This window comes from Cucurbita pepo, chromosome 9 (assembly GCF_057944985.1).
Source record: "Cucurbita pepo subsp. pepo isolate OVF chromosome 9, ASM5794498v1, whole genome shotgun sequence".
Classification (NCBI taxonomy): Eukaryota; Viridiplantae; Streptophyta; class Magnoliopsida; order Cucurbitales; family Cucurbitaceae; genus Cucurbita; species Cucurbita pepo.
Window position 1 is genome coordinate 4,826,453 of NC_141806.1, and position 7,450 is coordinate 4,833,902.

The following is a 7,450-nucleotide window of genomic DNA, read 5'->3' on the forward strand; positions in this document are numbered from 1 at the left end:
CATTCGTAATGGTACCGTATGGTCCTTATTCCACCTGTAATATGACATTCGTAATGGTATCGTATGGTCTGTATGGTCCTTATTCCACCTCGAATAGAGTTCACAACCCAAAATAATTAGTTGTAAGTGGTGAGAAATCCACGTTGTGGTCGTGAAGACTTGGGCTTGAATCCATACACCCACATTTGAGATTTGTTTTCTAATTCTCTCATAAGGATGAAACATAGACACATAAATTTTAATAAATCCATCCGACATGAAATATTGTTCATCTTTTAGCTACAACCACTGGTATGACATTCATAATGGTCCAGTCTGGTCCTTGTTCCACCTTGAATAGAGTTCATAACTCAACCCTCTATTTTCTGATTAGATTAGACACATGCGTTCTAATGATTAGTTGTAAATTATGAAGAATGATGGGCTAAATATCGAAGTGGCAGTAGTTTAGTGTTAAGAATTTCACGTTGTTGTGGCCGTGGAGACCTAGGCACGAACCGGACATGAAACATTGTTCTGCTTTTAACTACAACCGCCGGTATGACATTCGTAATGGTTCGGTATGGTCCTTGTTAAACCTCGAATAGAGTTCACAACTCAACTCTCTATTTTGTGATTGTATCTAACACATGTCTTTCTGATGATTAGTTGTAGATTATGAAGAATGATGGGCAACATATTGAAATGGCTATAATGTAGTGGTCAGAACTCCACGTTGTGACCCTAGAGACATGGGTGCAAAATTAAACATATAAACATGAATCAAACACAAAACATTGATCTCCTTAGATTAGAATGAGAAACTTGGAAAGAATTAGAAGTTTGCTTGTTTATTCCTCAAACATGAGTCGTCAAGACGAGACCCACCTTGGCCTTCACTTGGTCCTCTCCATCTACGAACAGGTTCCTCCTTACTGCACTTCTTGTTGCAGTATTCTAACTCATATACTTATATTCTTTACCAGAGTAATACTTAATCATGCTCTTATTCTTCTAGTGAATCATATCGTCATGGGTTTGTGAGATATTTTTACGGCTCCTCTGTGCCACGTTTGCGACCACACCCACAACCTTTACTTTCCTTTTTGTGGTTGCCATGTCCCTTCGTACCTAAAAATGAAGAAGCAACCACATTTTTTTTTTGTTCGTGCGAGTCACACCTCGTGTGTGAGTAAGACATGCTTCTCCTCATCTTTATCTTCATAGCCATGAAGTCTCTCCTCATGGACTTTAAGACGATTAACGACCACCTTAACCGACATGTTCTTAAGGACGTTAATTTTCTCAATGGAGGTAACAATCTGCATGAATCTCGAGAGAACATCTCTACGGAACTTCTTGACATGAAGATCTTTACCACTTTGTCACGTAACGAACAGATGCTAGTGATGATTTTCGTCAGCTTCATGGCAAATCGAACATTTTTTCTTAAGACACACTTGTTAGAAAGCAAGCAAAGTAGTCTGTTTATGCGATGATCCTATACGATGTTCTAGATTGCAAACATTGAAATAGAGCTTATTAGAAAAGGTAAGATAGGAAATTCGAAAGCGGTATCCGTTTGAAAAAAATTATGATCCTGTAATTGACAATATGAAAAGGTAGGAACTTTGAGGGAAGGATCCAACTTTCATTAGGATCCTGACTTAGAAGTTAACATACATGTTTATCGATCCTATAACATACTTAGAATTTAACATTTTTTTATCCTGTATGTGCCTATAAGTTAAATCGACCATGTTGCATAGTTACTCTTTGTGAGTAATGGATACATGAGCGTTACTTTCCCTCCCTTTCGAGTGATGTAATGGATTGTATTTCTACTACTAGTACATAATCGTGCTAAATCAGAGGATAAGAAAATATATATCTGCGTTCTAGGTACTTTATGGATATCATCATCCCGTTGAGCATGTATGACTGTATGCATGATTGATTGTACATTGAATCCAAGTGGTTCAATCTCTGATCCTCTCTATAGAGAATAAGTAATAGAAGAAATTTCGGAGGAGAGTGAAAGCATCAATTTGGCTAGACGATGACTTATGATGGAATGTCTCCAGTAGACAGAGTGCATTAGAATTGTGAGATGATCTAAGGATATGGCTCTAGTACTCTTGATCGATCCAAACTCGATGAGTCAAAACAGAGGAACTTCAAAATGTGAATCCATGTTAAGACTGTCAAACCATCATAGAGATGACGAGCAAGTTAACACATGTACAATACCTTTCCGCTCTAGTACAATGTCGTTATGCTCTAGTACGATACCGTTAAGCTAGGCATGAGACTTCTTAAGGATGATGTGTGACTTGATAGTTTAAATGGATTACCCTGCATGGTGGATCCGTCCTGTAGATGGGTGTTAATCATGTGGATAGTCATTGGAGCTGGTACATATAAGGGGTAGCCCCGACCTTGGACAACTACATGGCCAACGAGATTGAGGCAGAAAAAAGTGATGATGAGTAAGCCGTACCCATATATGTTGTATTAGGTTGGGTATATATTGGGTATGTTAGGTACGTTCTAAACACTAGTCATGTATGGGGATCGAACCCACAACCACACGGTTAAAGACTACACACACCCTACAACTGAGCTAAGATGGCTTGTCACACGCATGGTTGGTTATACATGTTTGTAAGAGAGTGTCAAATGAGCTATTTTCTTACTGGGTATGTGCGCGCCATTTGTGGGGATCGAACCCACAACCACGTGGTTAAATGCCACGTGCTCTACCACTGAGTTGTGATGGCTTGTCACAACCTTGGTAGCACATGTTTTCTCCACTTGTTAGAGAGAGTTATTTGAGGGAAAAAAAAAAAAAAAGTGCCAGACGACGAGTAGATCTCAATGTTCTAAAAGACTAGTTAATTTATAGTGCAATCTATGGGGATCAAACCTACAACCACACGGTTAAAAGCCACACTCTCTACCATTGAGCTAAGATGGCTTGTCACAGCAATGGTAGCACATGTTGTCCCCACTTGTTAGAGAGAGTTATTTGAGGTTGAAAACAAGTGACGATGAGAGTAAATCGTGGTGTCTCAAGATAAGGAGTCATTAAGTTCTTTTCAACTATGGTAGCACATGTTGTGCCCACTTGTTAGAGAGAGTTCGTGAGGCAGAAAAAAATAATGATGAGTAAACTGTTTGTCTTGCTAGGTTAAGGATGTGATGAGCCTACAAATGAGTTTGAGGTTACTAGGTATATTTATATACTCTATATCATACCCATATTTTTTATTAGATTGGTATATGTTGATATGTCTTCCAGACTATTTAATTTATAGCACCATTTGTGGGGATCAAACTTGTGACCATGTCGTTAAAAGTCACACGCTCTATCACTGAGCTAAGATGGCTTTTTACAACTATGTATGTAAGTCATAGCTTGAGTAACTAGTAGCATCACTTAGTACCCCTGAAATTGATGCATGTTTTTTGTGACGCTAAGATAGCTTGATTGTGCTTTAATATCTTCTTATATTTTGTCATCCCATATGGTGATGATGTCCATGGAGACCCTACGGTCTCTGATTCATGTTGCTACAACAAATGTGGAGAACTGATGCGACAAAAACAATGTTAGCAAGTCAAGAGAGCCTAGGTACCTCAGGGACTTCTGTAAGTATCACCCGCTTGGATTGGATTGAAAGACGACTAACCCCAATGTTCTGGAGGCATCGATTGAGTCGAAGGATACAATTTTACGAAGAGAAAGACTACCGACAATATCTTAACGATAGGTGATGAGTCAATCACTCAGTTATATCTGAAGGATGCTTTCATCTACAAATACAACCAATTGTCAGCTAATATCAGAACCTATTACAACTCCATTTTTAAGGTTTTAAATCTCAAACCATGACTAAAAGAACAACGCAATAATAGACAAGACAAACAAAAAAACAAAAAAAACAAAAAAAAAAAGTAAAAATTTCACATGAGTTAAAATCATACTGCATCATTCTTGAAATAAAAATCCAAAATAAAAAATATAAAACAGACTTTGTTCACGTTAGTATACAAACCAAAAATGGGAATGTTATACACAATAGTACAACAACCCATGAAAATATTGGATAAACTGATGCCCTCGGTTGACATCCCTATGTAAAAGCACGGCTCCTCAACACTCTCCCACCTCGACCGGTAACCTGTGACCACTTGAAAAAAAATATGGGTGAGTATAAAAATACCCAGTAAGCAACAATATCACGGTGTTAATCATGTTTCGTTTCTACACGTAATAGAAATACTCAAATTTAGATATCTACCTATGTATTCTCAAGTCATTTTCGAGACCGATTTACAGAATCGCAACTTTAGCCTTGACTTGTTTCTACATGCAATAGAAATACTTTGCTTTAAGATAACTACCGGTGTAATCCCAAGTCTCTCTTTAGGACCAACTTATAGAATTGAGGTGTCAGCCATGACTCATTTCTACATGAAATAAAAGAGCTAATTATCTATGTGGTGTCAAGCCCTTACTTAGGACTAGTTTACGAAATTGAGACATCAACCTTGATCCGTCCCTCACACATTAGTAACTCAAATTTCTTTGGAGGTTTTGGTTACATCGTTCATAATACCAATAACCCTATAAGGCTCTCCAAATCAATCTTGCTAAGGAGGCTTACTAGGTTTTTAGGGCGTCTAGACGCTTTAAATATTGTCTATCGTTTTTAGGACGTTCAGGACTAACATCATAGGGCTATCCCAACCTCTTGGTGCTCTTATATCTATACTTGTGATTGATGCTCACAATCCATTGGGGCTTGGTACTCCAGAAGTATATTGTTCTAGGTCAACTAGAAAATCGCTCTAATTCTAGCGCCCTCAACTTAACTAGGAAGATACTCTTATCAATCATATAAAGAAAGGAGAATATTTTCAAAACATTCCTTCAACTTTTTATAGAGATATTAATATCAATCACGTAAGGACGAAATATTCATGCAAACTCAACCGAAAAATAACATCTATCAATTGCCCAAGGTACATATCACAATATCATATCCTCATTTCAATCACAACAAAAATCATTAAAGTAGGCATGTACCTAAATTCTCATCCCAGGGGCATTTCAGTCATTTTTCATAACATATATAGTGTTCTCATCCAAATAGCCCTTCTAGAGTCTTAAACATGCATATTTTGAACACCTAAGGCAAGATATGTTTGTACGATAACACGTTCTAGTGTTCCCTAAAATATTACTTGCCTAAAGAATCTGTGGCTACTTACCAAGATCATACATGCGTTCACTTATTGGTGGCTCCAAATTTCTTTAAAATTCACTCATTGATTCTGATTCAAGTGACATTAAGGTCAAATTGCAACTGGGACGAAAAAATAGTGGATCGAGAGACAAAACGATTGTAAAACAATTCTCAATGTACATTCGAAGTTTACGCGCGCAACAATGCATGGAGACTCATGTGCGGGCATATGGGCAGCACGCAGTCAACACTCGACTTTGAACCCCAACGAGCGCGACAATTACCCATGAATTTTCTAGTGGCAGCATGTAGTGCTCACTACTAGGCACTCTGAGTCAGGTCGAATCATGGATCTGGTGGTGGGTACTGAACTGAGTCGCACGGGGGTTGAAGGGTCACAATTTAGGGTCAAATTAGGTTAGGTCTAAGCGATGCGTCTCCCGTGGAAGTCTAATGCATTGTTCCAGTCAAACCATGACACATTTCCACACGCTTGGCAGACGCATTACTCCTATAGTTCGACATCTTTCCACCACTAGCTTCGCTGTGTTTCACTGCTCGATGTCTGACGCGTCAATCGAATGTTCCATCTGCACAATTAATTTTTAGAATTCGAAGAATTTTATGATTTTTTCCAATTTTCTTTATATTTTCATTACTTTTCATAGAAAACTTGAATCAACTTGGTTCCTCCACCAAAGTATTAGAGTAAATAATCCATTATTACAAAGATGTTTTTCTTGTAGTTTATTTTCAACCATAGAAGAGATATTCTCATTCAAAATTGACCTACATTCTCATTCAAAATTACTGTTTCTCAACAAACACCAGAACTCCTTCTAATTCGATTCGATTCTAATTTTCATCACGAAAAATATGCAAAATACTTTCTAGATCAACCTACTAAATTTTGTAATATGAATCTCCTTGAATCTCCCATCTCTCAAGAAAAACTAAGAATGAAAAACTCAAAAACTTACCTTGAGTTCTTCCTTATTTCTCGATGCTTTTTGATGATTCAAGTGTCTAGACTTAATCTCCACAAGGCTCAGACTTAATCTCCATAAGGCTCTAAGTAATATTCGTGGCCAAGGTTTTGTTGGAATCAAAATGGATGGCAATTACTCAAAATGGATGGTTGAGTAACATCGTCTTGGGCAAACCAAGTAAGTGACTCCACTATTAGCTTGGTTGGATAAATTGTATTATATATGATGGCGCGTCCTATGGCCCCAGCATATGTCATATGTATGAATGATATGCTACGCTATACTATACTATGTTATTTGATACTATGTTATGTTATGTTATGATAGGTTATACCATGTATAAAAGCTATATATGATGGGATCATGTCAAGATGGGTTAAAAATCCAAGAGGTTGTAGTTTAAGGGTGAGAATTTCATGTTGTGATTGTGGATACCTACTTGGGCTTAAATCCCAACCGCCACATTTGATTTTTTTTTATTTCTATAAACCATTGAAGCATATTAACCTAATTTAAACCACCCGATTGACTTTTATGAACAAATTGGTGAAGCAAATTAGAAGTTTGTTGATTTATTCTTAATCATGAAAGCCATGAATTATGGCTAAATATCTAAGTGGCTGTAGTTTAGTGGTGAGATTTCCACGTTGTGGTCGTTGAGACCTGGGCTCGAATCCCAGCATCCACATTTAATTTTTTTATAGCTACCAACGAGCAAATTTGAAGTTTGTTGGTTTATCCTTAATCATGAAAGTGATGAATGTCAACTAAATATCCAAGTGGCTGTAGTTTAGTGGTGAGATTTCCACGTTGTGGCCGTGGAGACCTGGGCTCGAATCCTAGCAGCCACATCTACCTTTTATAGCTACCAACGAGCAAATTTGAAGTTTGTTGGTTTATCCTTAGTCATGAAAGTGATGAATGTCAGCTAAATATCCAAGTGGTTGTAGTTTAGGGGTAGAATTCCACGTTGTGGCCGTGGAGACCTGGGCTCGAATCCCAGCAGCCACATCTACCTTTTATAGCTACCAACGAGCAAATTTGAAGTTTGTTGGTTTATCCTTAATCATGAAAGTGATGAATGTCGGCTAAATATCCAAGTGGCTATAGTTTAGTGGTGAGAATTCTACGTTGTGGCTGTGGAGACCTGGGCTCGAATCCCAACAGCCACATCTACTTTTTATAGCTACCAACGAGCAAATTTGATGTTTGTTGGTTTATCCTTAATCA

At 37.7% G+C, this 7,450-nt stretch overlaps 1 non-coding gene across 1 annotated transcript; it reads left to right on the plus strand.

The window, feature by feature from the left end:
• The first annotated feature begins 7,160 nt into the window (after positions 1-7,160).
• On the plus strand, positions 7,161-7,231 carry TRNAH-GUG (transfer RNA histidin (anticodon GUG)). Its single transcript has one exon. It is a non-coding gene; the product is annotated as a tRNA-His (tRNA).
• Positions 7,232-7,450: the final 219 nt, after the last annotated feature.